The sequence below is a fragment of the Temnothorax americanus genome, unplaced genomic scaffold (genome assembly GCF_048541705.1).
Source record: "Temnothorax americanus isolate GAGA-0224 unplaced genomic scaffold, ASM4854170v1 Scaffold2, whole genome shotgun sequence".
Classification (NCBI taxonomy): Eukaryota; Metazoa; Arthropoda; class Insecta; order Hymenoptera; family Formicidae; genus Temnothorax; species Temnothorax americanus.
The window spans coordinates 8,142,213-8,156,400 of NW_027509338.1; the positions used below are offsets into that span (position 1 = coordinate 8,142,213).

The 14,188-nt window shown below is 44.4% G+C and overlaps 1 long non-coding RNA gene across 6 annotated transcripts in view; it reads left to right on the plus strand.

Moving 5' to 3' along the window:
* The window catches only part of LOC143896803 (uncharacterized), a 216,227-nt gene that overhangs the window by 5,241 nt on the left and 196,798 nt on the right, over nucleotides 1–14,188 (plus strand). The window contains exon 3 of one of the 6 annotated variants that reach the window (XR_013256754.1): nucleotides 1,837–1,954. The exons of the other annotated variants lie outside the window; for them this stretch is intronic. This is a non-coding gene — a long non-coding RNA (uncharacterized LOC143896803). Of the gene's footprint in view, nucleotides 1–1,836; nucleotides 1,955–14,188 lie in introns of those variants that run through there. 6 annotated transcript variants of the gene reach the window in all.

Sequence of the window (14,188 nt, forward strand, 5' to 3'; positions counted from 1 at the left end):
AATTGGTATCTTATTTAAACTCAATGTTGTTTTAAGATCTGTTTAACAGCATTTTCGAGAGTCGGTAACAAACGTCTGTCTCTCCATCTGATAACGTATCGAGGTATCTTTTATAGGCGAAAATGGAATACTCGTTGTCCCAGTTCGGCACACACATTCGCGGTTAATATAAATATTTTCCGACTGTCACTTTGAGGCAACAAATTCTCAGACACTCGACGTTCAGGTTCAAACACACGTCTCCGGCCTCAGATGCTTCCGTCTACGTCGAACGCGTGTAACATCCGTCACTCGCGGGGCGAACGTGAAAATAGAAAGGGTCCCGTCGCGCGTGCGGGGATGCGTCTCTCCGTCGGCATGAAATATGGATAGCCCGTGCAGGCGTCTCTCTCCTTCTCTCTCCTTCTCTGTCTCACGGCTTGGCTCGGCGCCACAAAAGAAAGCGTCACGGCAAATTAATCGGGCGACGACGAGCACGCGAGATGTGTGATTTAATAAAAAAGCCGCCCCCTCGCGCACGCAGCGAGTGAATGATGCGGACGCGGCGATACGGCGCGACCCCCGCGGCGTAATAAGTTTAGTTTCTACGACGAAAAGGCCATAAAACGCGACGCGCCACGCAGCGTGGGGCCTTGTTTCGCGACACTCGAATTTCAGAGATCAGCAAGAAACATGAACTCGCAGTGGTATCACTTCGCGGCGCGGGGTGAGGATGTCAAAACATGCGTTCATGGATGTTGCGACTTATCGCGAGGCAATAAAATGTCGCGGTTAAGTGGAGCAACGGAATAACTTTTCCTCCAGAATCGCGTAGGCAATAACTAAATTAATGTTCCTTACTGCGGCTACAACTAAGAACTAAAATATATTAAGGACTGTAACTGAAAACAGAGAATACGATGCCCTGTCGCCCCTTACGTAAAGTCAGGCGAACTTGCGGACTTTTTGTCGGTCGCTGGTAGTTATATATCCCATTCCGGTCGTTACGCTATCCTCCTCTCTGATATACGTTCGCGCTGTCGCAAACGTACAGCGTATGCGTGTGCCAACACTAACGAGAAATAAAAGCGCGACGAAAAGGCACACTTTCTCGCTCGCTTCGTGCGTCATATCAACACGCGATCGTTGCTCGCCCGTTCACGTGCCGGCCGCTGTTAATTTTTTACACTTTCTCTTTTTGCCTTTACTGAAATTCGCGAATTTCGCTATCATTAGCCACTCGTTGATAGTTAACGCAAGTTCAGCAATCGTGAAATATATCAGAGGCTCGATTCTTAAATTTATTCGCAAGAGAAACGTACTTCGTATGGGCTTTCTTACTTATCTTTTTATTAATATTTATTTCGTTTTAAGGGGTCATTTCACTTTGACGGCCCAAAAACTAGGCTATTTTTAACAATCTTTTTTACAGTAAATACAACATATAATGAAATGAATCTTTTTGGGATTTATTAGGGCACTCTTTAACACCAAAAAATTTTTGTCATAATTTAAAAAATTTTTTACTTTATCGTTTTTACAGCGTTAAAATGGTGTGTCAAAAAAGATGCAAGTCCGCTACGTTGATCAGTTTTTTCATTCAGGCTTACCTGATACAAAAAGTCAAAAAGATTCTTAATTTATATGAGTGTCGCTATGTCCCGAACCTCAATTAATAATTTTTGTTTAAAAGTAAAAAAATGGTGCCGGTTTGAAGAAAAGTGTGAAAAAAATCACCTTTTTGGGGGGTATTTTTTAATGTAAAAAGTAAGATAAAATAAACATTTTGACCTGATTTTAGTTCGGGACATAGCGACACTCATACAGATTAAGAATCTTTTTGACTTTTTGTTTCAGGTAAGCCTGAATGAAAAAACTGATCAACGCAGCGGACTTGCATCTTTTTTTTGACGCTGTAAAAAAGTAACAAATTTTTTAAATTATGACAATTTTTTGGTGTTATTTAAGAGTGTCCTAATAAATTCCAAAAAGATTTATTTCATTACATGGTGTATTTACTGTGAAAAAAAATTGTTAAAAATAACCTATAATTTTTGGGCCGTCAAAGTGGAATGACCCCTTAAATCGTGATGCTAATAATTAACAAGTGTTTACATTTTCTTTTATATTTCTATACATTCAACTTTTATTATATGCAGAATCCTTTCAATTGGATAGCAATACTTTGCGATGCAAATACAAACTGCCGCGAACTGACCCATCCCCCGACGGGGGGGCTTGCGTACAGTGAGACTCCCAGAAGTGGAAGTTATTAGGGTGTGATTTCATTTCCGTATTTCTCGCCGGGGATCGTTGCTGACTTTCCCTCGACTTCCCCTGCGTCCTTCCCTCGCCGGCAGGTTAAATGGCCGATGCAAAAAAGTCATAAAATAAGTTATAATTTGGCGCAGTCGGCGTCGCGTTGCTCAATGTCCTGTGTGATCACCGTGTTCTCACTCGAATGAACTTCGGCACCCCCTGCTTCCATGAGAGAATTGGGACTATTTCTGTGTCCTTTTCTCCCTACTTTTTCTTTTCTCTCTCTCTCTCTCTTTCTCTCTCATTTCTCGTCTCTCTTCCTGTCGATCTGTCTCCTTCTTCCTTTCCGTGACTTTGTCCTTTCGACGTGCCTCGTTTAGGATGCCGCGTACTACCATAGTTTGGCTAAGTTAGGGTTGCCTACGTCGTTTGAAAAGTATTCTGTTCTCGACTACTGCCGCCTTTAAATTTAAGTGAGTACGATGAAAGACTAGAGGAATATACTATGAACTTTCAAATTCCCCGTTCTGACTCATTTCATACTTTTCGCATAAGCGTTAATCTAACGCGTCATCCATACAACATCAAAGCTTTAAAGAGCACCATAAGAGCGCTCGTCTTTTTCATTTTTTTACTACAATAAGAACAACATATTGGCTTCACACAGCAAACATAATCTTGCTCGAGAAAATTCTACTTTTCTCTCTATGTTTCTGTGAGAAAATTGGAGCGATTCTATCCTCTCGGTCCATCTTCCACTTCCTAAAGTCGCTACGTTCTTGTCCCTTGATATGCTTTACTTAGAGCATCGAATGTTACACTCAAACGGAGTGGCAAAAAGACTACGGGGTGCGCGAGCGGGTGTCCTATCCAATTCCAGATTAATTGCAGGATCGAGCGGGAGGTCAAGGGTCGATAAGGACCGACGAGAAAAGTTGAACGAGGAAATGGCGGGCGAAAAAAAAGACATAAACGCGGGAGAATGCTGCAACGACGGGAAAAAGTTGATGCGTCATGCTACTACAATAATTTGGATACCTAATGAAGCGCGCGCGTAATCCAATTTGCTTCTTTTTGCGTGCAACAATGTTTTCTACGCGCTATACTTCTCTGGGTTTTTAAAAAACCGAGCAAAAAACTTCGTTAGTAAAATAATATAATTTTCATCGTGGCTTTTATAATACGTTAAAAACTCGAAGAATTTGTACATATAGTTTTGGAAAAAAAAGTTTTGTTTTAATGATAAGATAATTGTAAAAAATTTTTGGAAGAAAGTTATATATTTGCAATTATATATATATATACCGACTGGCATATGTGGTCAATATTGGACGAGTATTGGACGAGTCGATTAGTCATCCAATAAAATAGATAAGCTTAATTACCGTAATCGACATCTCGATCGACTTCCACGCGGCGGCCAAGCGAGGGAGCCAAATGACGTTACGTATGGTGGACCGTAATGAATAGCGGGGGAAAAAATGTCACAAGTCGTCTACGCGCCCTTGGACGCAACACACACACACACATACATACTTCATGATACGTAGGGTCTTGCAGATTAAAGGTCGCCATGCGATCGAGATCGTAATACTAGTTTGGAAAACAAGCAGTGTGAAAGTTAAAAACGTCGGTCTCGCTCTGAGAAGAAAGATTTTCAAAATCTGAAGCAAACAGGGGGCCACCGAATTCGAAATTTTGTAAAGCGCGAGTAATATCCACACGAACGATCCTTGCAGATGTTCTGCGACCAACGGAAACGCTAAATTTCAGCGATTCCGCCTTGTGGGAAGCGGAGCCGAGTACGTAGACACGGCAACAAAAGACCGCAAACTCGTTCACCTTTGTCGTCGCGTAATGGACACCTATAAGCACCGGAAAGGCGTAATAACTCGCGCATAGCCGTCTTATTATTCACGCTACGCGACGGCACATGTTATGCGTGCACGGCCCGCGATCGAACCGCAGCGGATGGATCGGAAGGGAGGAGCGAGGCCGAGAGTGCATAAGGTGCAGAATGATAGATATGCACTTTCAGCGACACGCATCGACGACACGGATAACGGAACATTGGTCGAGCTGTCGCGCCACTTTTTATTGTGCCCGATGGCATCGGTATTTCGTAATGTGGAAGTGCCTTTTGTATATCGGCTCCACGCGTTTGACATACGTGACATTTCCTCCCTTCGTAGAGCAGCCTAGAAACTCTATCGCGCATCATACGAGAAGCGACAAGATTCGGTACACTTCATCGAGCGTTACACAGATGTGATAGAATGAACGTGATTTTGAAAGCTAAGGCATAAACAGAATTTTTTTTAAATAGAAATTTACGCAATTTTGTAGATACGTATGTTAAGTTAACTTACATTTGAATTTATTTTTTTTATTTTTTCGAATACAATGAAGTCAAGCGTATTAAATCTTATGTGTTTCTGGTACTATATTCTAACTGACTGTTTCTCTATCATAAATTGCATATATACGCACGCTGTCCGTGTGCCTAAGTCGCTAATCCCGTCGTTGAACAGAACCGAACGTTGCACCGACATTGCAGCAACGACCGATCCGGTAGTTACAAGCCAAACTGCCGATCGGAATTGGTAACAAGGCGACCGATGAGCGAAGGGGCGAAGGGAAGCTCGCGCGAGCGGGGGCGGGAGGCAGCGGGGGGCACCCATAAATCTTGGCACAATCGAGGGTGTGGTCAAACGCAGTGTCGAATGACCATGGTCTCGTCTACAAATCTATAAAGGTCCTCCAACCACCCTCGTCTCCTTCTACCACCCACGAGACACACCGACACGCGCGCACGTGTGCCCGTCAATAGGAATGTGAGTGCCAGTATGCGTACGCGGACGCTTTTCCACACCGTACGCGGACAAACGATCCTGCGGGACCACTGGTCAAACACACAGCACACCCTGCACACCTCTCGTCGGCCCATAATATGTTCTCGTCACTAGCAACGCTGTTGCTGTTGCCGATGGCACCGTTGGCGACGTATTTTCCCCTTTCGCGGAAATCGCCGTTTTTCGGTGATTTATCGGTCCGGGCATGACCGCACTCACTCGGCCGGAAAGGAGCACGGGCAAGAAATTTCCTGCTTTTATGCATTAAATAAAAACAGGGGGAGTGGGGGAGAAAAAGAGAAAATGAGAAAGAGAGAGAGAAAGAGGTAGGAGTATGGCCGCGACCGTGCGAATCGTGGACACCGGCCGCGATAAGTTTTCGACGGGGTGCGGTCGGACGTGGACAGAAGAATGGGAAGGGTTGCTGCCAGATGAATTTTACCGAAAGCATTAATACGTCACGTGGGAAAGAAATAGCCTATGTGAATGCATAAAAATACGTATTCTATTTTTGTGCATGCACTTATATAGGAGGTCCGTTTTTTTTTTTTTAAGTTACACTTTGAATTGTTAGGAAATAAATCGAGGCATTCTGTGAAATACTTCCGTTGGGATCATATTACATAATTTTGTTATACTTTAATGATTCAATTTTCCTTGCTTTTCGTTAATTTCCGTCGCACTTAAATCTCTCGGTCCAGTATGACGAGCAACTGTCGTTCAACTTCTTCATGGGAATAGATTGATATCGGGACTCGCTGGCTATTTCAATGGTTATTGGCATTATTTAATTTTCTGTCGACGCTCGCTGCTAATCGTGGGTCTCTCCCTTCGAGGAAATAGCCGATCCATTTGTCAGCGGCTCGCCGGAAGCAGGGAGGGATCCATCCGATGGATGAGCGCGCAAAGGATTTCCTGGATATTGCAACGAGCCATCCTGGGAGTACGACTCGGGATCGGAATAAACATTCCGGTGTAAAACGTTCATTTAGAAATTGGTTTCGGAGCGGAAGTGATAAGACTTAAAAAGCGCATATACGTTGTAGAAACTCCGGTATTGGTTCACGTGGATACTGTATTTTTAACGAATAATAACTGCCTTTCTCAAATAATACTCGATTTCAGCGTTAGAAAAAAATGTTGCGTTTTATTATTTACAATTATACGATCGACATTTCAATAACTAGACGCGTGATAATGTAAATCCTCGCTGACAAGTGACAACCCCGCCATTCGCGGAATCTCGCTGAGCAACGGAAAGACGGTGGAAGGTGTATAACTAGACTCGGTGTGTGTGAGAAATATGAAACGCGACAATAAAAAGGCGTAGCGTCTCGGTGAGCTCGCAACGTGCAATCAGACGAGCGAACGGCGGGACGCGAGAGACGACAGACGACGCCTTTCAGCCTCTTTCCACTTTGTTTCTTTCCGCAAGGCCAGCCTGCGGTTCGTCTCTTCGGGCCTCTCCCACCTCTCTCACGTGTGTGAGCGCGCGTATTTTCCGAAGGCCGCGTCACGCCACGATCGGGGGATAATAACAGGCGAAATTTCTGTCGCTCGGCTTCGCGATTCGCAGGAAGTCACTTCCTCCGCGGCCGGCGTACCTCGTCGGCGAAGCGGCACTCGCTGTTTTCCAGGTGTCTCTTCCTGCCGCTGCTGGCTGGTGCAGGCCACGGTGAGAAATTTTCGCCGCGGAATCGCGCGTGCCAGCGGCGCTCCTTCGGAGAACTCAGGAAACGGGACGACTAGCTATTATACCGAAGGTATAATAAGCTGTGAAGAATTGCCTCTCTCTCTCTCTCTCTCTCTCTCTCTCTCTCTCTCTCTCTCTCTTTAACAGATTGTCAATAATATACTTAACGTGACATGTTTTAAGCTCGTTTGTAAAATTATTTCAAAAGTTGTCGATCGATATTAGAACTTGGAATGTTCAGGAAAGCTAATTTGATCAGTGAGCAACTTTAACGAGAAATTTATGTAATTCCTTCACTTGAGTATTTAATACGCAGCCATATGGCATTACGCCTGTCGGAATGACAGGGTTAACAACATCGCGCATTACGAACATGGTTATCGTTCCACGATGAAATCGAGACCTCAGGCAGGATGACGACGCACCTCCGGGTGCGATACGAAAGAACGGTCTGTGTAACCGATCCGGCGCATTAAAGTGACAGAAATTGGCCGCGCCTGAGGTGTGCGCTGCTGCCCAATGGACGGACGGCCGTGGTGGGGCCCCCGTCATTTCCATATTGTAATGTCCCGTATCCTGTCGCCCGGGTACCGGCTGATATTATGCGCTAACAAACCATTTAGGCCAGGTGTTAAATTGTCTGTGACGCCCGAACGATCGCCCACTCGTTCTCTCTCTCTCTGTCGCTTAATACAAACGACGGGACCTCTCGTCGTCTACCGTTCATAATGCCACGAAAGGAGATGAGAGAGGACATCGGGGAAACGGTACATGAACGTGCGTGGAAAAGATCGGGACTCGAACGAGCGTTAATGACGGCAAATTGGCCAGAAAAACGGTCGAGACGTGAGCTTAATCGGCATGAGGTAAAAAAAAAATAGTCCCGACGAGTGATACAGCCGTTTCCTGTTTACAACCGCACTGGAGAAAAAGGAAGAGTGATCGTGTGTTGCGCCGCGCCGCTTCTTTATTTCGAGTGGTCTCGCGACTGGGTTATAATCGATTCGATCGACCAATTCGTCAGGTCATCGGTAGGAAGGCGGGTGTGAAATTTAATCTCTCGCGCGTCCGTCGGTGTGTCGTGTGCGACCTGCTCTTTTCGTTCTCAGACCGGTGTTTATGGTAATGAAAAGATCGATGATAACTACACACGCGGTTAATAATTGATTTTCCTTTTCTCTAGTTTTTCCTTTTCTTCTTAGTGGATAGTACGCGAGTTTCCGAGTATTGCTCGAGCGATACCAACTTTCTCGGACACATTGGAAATTAACGTAATTTGTCTTTTTACGCTTGGCAATTAACCTTCACGTTTTTAACGATGCAACGCGTGTTTGAAAAACGTCAGAAGAGCATGTTGCGCACAAAGTACGGAAATGGCTATTAAACTCTCAGCGAGGTTGACACTCGAAATGATTATGCCGTCGGCACTCGCGGCAAGTGAACGAGTTCTGGGTACAGAGTATATTCCTCGGCTGCATACCGTAATCAAGCTGCAGCTTCGAAAAGCGAGGTAGCGGGGGCAAGTAGACAGGCTAAATTGGCGGTCGACATTATGCTGCGCGTAATCATCCTAGATTGGCCGGAAAAGAACGAGCAGCTCGGTGTGACGAAATGCATTTCGCGATTCCCGAGAGAGCGCTCCTTCGATCATCTTGCGAAATCTCCCGACATAAAAAAAAAATACGCAAGTTAAGATCTTTTCGAAAAACGTTTTAAAGCGATGATACCTTTACTCAAATTTCTATAAATGAGCACGAGCGTTCACGGGCGATCGCGTGATCGAAATCGACATGGCTCGTTTTACAAAAAAGGTGCAAGTAACAAAGAAGATTGGTATCTGAAAGACAAACAGGCACGCGAGTCGAGGGAAGAAAAAAATGTTCGGCGCTCGCTAACACGCTCCCGAACTGCTCCCTTCGCTATCCCATCTGTTCGGGCTGACTCCAATTATTTAAATGCCAACTCTAGCGATAATTCGTCCCATTACGAATGCGACTAGCGATGAGTCCGAGCGATTACGCGCCTACCACCGAATTCACGGTATCGAGGCTTAATCTCGGTTGGGAAAGCGACAGACTGCGCATTTTCACGTTAACACGTTTGAACGATTCGCGCTTGCCTTTTGTTTCCTGATAATTTGAAATTTTGTATGTATGTAGTAAAAATAACATAATAACAAGTTCTTTATGTCTTAATATTAAAGCGATTATACTGATAATTCTTTTAATGATAAATTGAATAATATAGATGAGATTAAAAAATAAAATATAATTACATCTACAATTGTTGCGATATATTCACATAAATTAATATTAATTTATATATCAGTGTTATAATTTTAACTTAGCTTCTGTGGCGTTAATTATTTTTCTTTTGCTATTTACTTAATTCGAGCCTTGGCTTCCAAGGTGTTTTTTTTTTATTTCTTCTATTATACGCGTTCGAGAGGAACTCGGTAGCTACTCGCGTGGTTGGTCACAACGAGCGAGCATACCTTGTGATAATTTCTTCGTGGAGAACGCAAAACACCGTCAAATAAATGCGTGGCCCCACGCACGCGGAAAGAGGGAGAAAGCGTGATAGAAACACAGAGAGGTGGAGAAAACGGGTGCAAGAGCGAGAGAGGAGAAGCGTCATGGTAGAAAAGAGAGAAAGAGAAAGAGAGACACGCCACGGTCGCTCCTGTGTGGGCCTTAAACGGGGCCCCAGAGCGACTTAAGTGCGGTGGGAAGCCTTATCTCGCTTCGTTACTTCGTTTTAACGGCGGCGAATACTTGAAATATCGGCGCGCCGGCTTCCGTAATTCCGTATAGAAACGCCGCTTAATTCGGCCATTAGTATAACGTCGGTAGTTCAAACGAACGAAAATAAGTACTTGGCCAGCGAGAAGTCCTCACCGAAACGCTCACCTGCCGCATTTCCTCTTCGCGCGCTTAATTCGCCTAATCGCCGTACCTCGTCATAAAGCTGCCAGGATCCGGAACGATTAATCCCTCGGGTGTATTTGCGACATTAATGCCATGCGCAACCAAGAAACGTTCTCCTCTTAAGCGACAGGTCACAGGTCTACTCGACGGTTCGATACCGTCCCCATCGATGCGTCTTGCTATTTTGACATTTATATCTAATCCCCTAATTAAACAGACATTGCGCGGCAAATAAGCATAGTACATTATTGTCGTGCTCGGTACGGTTTTTGTACATCACATGTACTAAAAATAATATGATAAAAATAATTTTTGAGATAGGGTTAGATTGGGCCGCAAGCCACTCCTTTCCATCGAGCGCAACTCGCTTCCATGCGAATGTGGATAAAACGAGCCGCGATCTTTCAATCGGTGAAAGACACCCCGTCGACTCGAAAGTCAAATCGAGAGATGCTCGTTCTCTCCTCGTTGATCGGGGGGAGGCATTCAATGATGGAGGAACCGGTTCGAGCACGAACGACGACGCCTCCTCCTTCGGGGACAGCGAATTTGCTCAAACCTTCTTTGTCGTCGTCGTCGTCGTCGCGCTTTCGCAATATCGGGAATTGCATGAGACACGCCAGCCACGGGGTGTACCAGGACGTTCGGAACCGACCATTACGAATCAATAAGCCAGGACGAGAATGGTGGGCCTTCCGTGGGACGTTTAATTTGCGACAAGATCGCGGGTGGGTTAACGACGGGCTGAAAACTACGAAAAGACGCCTCGAGGACGGCGATGACGACGACGACGACGAGGGAAGTCTGCATGGTACCAACTGTCACGAGAAAAGACCGGTGACCGGGGAGAAGCAGGGAGAGAAGTCTTGAGGACAACGCGAGACGTCGACAGAACAATTAGATCCTAAATACAACGCGTTTGCTATTGTCTGCTCGCGAGATGATAATGATAATGATTTATTTTTTTGTTTTCGCGACGTTTCTTTGTAGAGCACTGGAAATAAAACACTGGAAAGGATTACACACATTTATTTTGCAGCGTCGAACTATTTTTCGACAAATTCAGCTTTTAGATACTTCTATTTATTCACCGAACATGTAGTATTTTCAGAGATTTTTTCCATTAGATGATTTATAATTATCCCTATAAAGAAAAAAAATTATTCTTAATTTACGCTACCTACAATACCAGATTTTACTTACAATTGTTAGTATATCGCTTCAGATTAAGTTGCTAAAATTTTGCAATATTTTCGCAGCTCTTACAGTGCAGATTGTGTTCTCTCGAGAGAGAAAAAGGTTTCTTGGCCATTAACAAATTTTCTCGACACGAGATCGTTCTTTCGTGCGGATAGCTCGCGGTACCGGCTGTCACGGTCCTCGGGATGGGACGAAGTAAAAAACGAATGGGTCGCGCGTGAAAAGAGCGCGGAAGGTACGAACGGAGTGGACGACAGGATAACAAGACGCTGACGGCCCAATTAGATCCTAAACGCGGCAATAATTTCCTACGTTATACCCGAACGCGTTAGGGGATGATATATTTCGTCGCTGAAGGTTTCCGAGAACGGCCGCTTGTAATTGGTCGGATAAACCTTTAATTTTCTCCGCTGATCGATGGCGTCTGCTATCACCATAGCGAATTGGTTACAAAGACGATGGATCGATTACGTGTCAACCTGTGAGGTATCATGTGCCTGGTATCGATTAAATCGCGATCGATCATGCGAGCTGCTTTTAACGATACAAAATACCGATGTTAACGATGTTAAAAGCCGCGTTAAAACACGACTTTTCAATTTTTGACATTTACTTATTTTAATGAAACAGAGGACGTATACTATAACTAAAGAGAGAGATTCGACATTAATTATTTACAATAATTAACTCTATGTTAATGTATAATCAGCTTTAAAATACTAACTGGTGTTATTGGCAAGCTAAATGCGATTTTATACACGTGCACCATGAATTATTATCATTATGCACTAGTGTAGTCTTCGTAACAGTTGCAAATAAGGTTTGCATCAACTGCACTAATAATTAATTCTGTTTAATATATTCCGTTGTGTGTGTGATATATATTTTATTATTATACGCTTACGTTTTGATCATATTGTATTTAGCTTTTCGTGGAGCTGAACTGTTGGTAAATATCAGTCAGATTGTCACGTTTCTCCTAAATCGCATTCTTATCCTAGCCAAAGGCTCGGGGTGTACTAGCTCGACGAAAAAAATACCTCGAGAGCCCGCTGCCTCGGAATTTGGCACTTAATGCAGGTAGTCTAGATCGCCGCGGTTGAGATTGTTACGTCTCCGCGACGCACCTGCAGTCGGCTTTTGCGCGACTTGCATACGCGAGTCGCATACCAGGACGACGACGACTTTATGGCCCGGGCCTTAAAGTCCGGGATTCGAGGTGAATTCTTCCGATCCGTGAGAAGGGCGAGCGAGAGAGGAGCGGGTGGCGCAAAGCAGGGCGAGGACGAGGCGGACGAGGAGGATGAGAAGAAGGTCCGTCGGATTTTTCCATGGCATGTCGCCGGTTTCACACCCTAAGTGGCGCGGTGCCTCTGGCCCGACGACACTCACACATCCGGCCGCTCCTGGGGCCCGGTCGTGGGCCCCAGCTCCGAACGCGGCGGTAGACGCACACCACGATCGGACGGCTGAATAAAAGATGAGATTCACACCGAGTCTTGTTCGCGGCTCTCTTTTGGTTTTTCTGTCGTTTCTGTGGCAGCACCGGCTGCCGACCGACCGCGGCTTCCTACACTCTTCTCCACCGCTACTGCGCTTAATAAAATGTTCTTCGGGATCGGCGCAAAAGCTCCCGGCACGATCCTATACTACTCGCGTCTCAGCCGACATCGCGGGATCGGTCTCCCGCATTCGAGGATCGACTTTGAGCAGTACTTGTCCTCGACGCTTCTCTTCGACCATATATCCATTCGAGATGTGAAGGGATCCAATTTCACGAGGGATCGATCATTTCGTATGAAAGTTAAATTCATGAGTGGAAATACGTGTGAAATAAATATCGAAAAAGAAGTTATAAATACAAAGCTGTTGCTATATAACTTTATATATTGTTATTCCAAGCCCGTTAGATTAACTTTACGAATAAGTATAATAGTCCTATATGTTTTATAAAGAGGCTGATTGAATTGATAAACTATCGTAATATGAAATGATTAACAATACTCCAGTTGGTTTAAATTCACTTTTATTATTCGTAGTATCCGGCAATCGTGATAACTATATTGCAATCATTTTATGTGTATTTGGCACAAGAAACGTTTCAGTATAAGTTTCTTCATCACACGCATTCTGCTATATATTTGCGCCATTTTTTCCTGTTCGCGTGCAATCCCTGTCCGTTTTTCTGCCGTCCTTTTGCCGCTATGCTTAATTAAGCAATTTCACAATCAACGCAAATATGGCCGCAAGTTTTTCTACGGCTTGTTTTTTTTTTAGTTTCGTCTTCGAGAACTTGATCGTTCTTCCTTCCTATTGAAGACCGAAATGATCACGCCAACCTTCGGACCACCGACCGGTTTTGCCGCGAGTTAAGCTCTTAATGGATACACGCGGTTGTCTTCGATCGTAATTATCGAAGATTCGTCGATACTTTCGCTCTTCACCTCTCTCTTTTAGATCTATAGATCTTCGTTCAAATAAAAAATCACGGTCATTATCACCAAATCAAATGAAACAAAAATTGATTTAATTTGCGATTTAAGTTCCTACCAATTTTATTTCAATACTTCGATCAATCTGCCATGAATGTTATATGCCATTTTTTTTTTATGATACCGTTATATCGATAGCTATGTCATTAAAAATAGGAAGTTGTGTACGAGCACTTTTTGCTATCGAATGACCTCACGACGGGAAAAGCTTCGAGCTTCTTAATCAAATTCAAGAGTTCTGCTTTGAAACGGCATAGAGAGGGCTGTTTGTGGTTCTCTGAAGTCGCTCATACCTGTTCCGCATCGAACGAAGACATTGACGGATTTGTACGTCCCCTTTAACGTCAGACTCCAATCTTAATTGAAGTGAAACCGAGCGGACGCCCAGTTTTTCTGTATACCGCGCTTTTCTTCAACGAGCTATCTATATGTGAGAATTTGAACCATTAAAATTGCTCGGGCCATTTTCGCTCGGCTGCCTTTCCGCGGGGATACAAAACGCGAAAAAAAAGAGACACGCGTACGGTAAGGCCGCGATTTACGATCGAACGCGTAAGAAGCGTTTTTCTCACCGATTTCTTGCGGCCCGTATATACTTCACGAAGAAGAAGTAGACGTGCGAGTTCTTTCACTCGTGTTCATCCACCCGATATCGATCTCACTCTGTTTTCAATATCTTTGTTTTTCTGCCACGCGGAACATCGAAAGGCTTCTCCAAACTCGTTGAGGTTCTACGGGTTCTGACAGGTTACTTCAGACCGGTTCTACTTCAACTTAAAGTGTAGA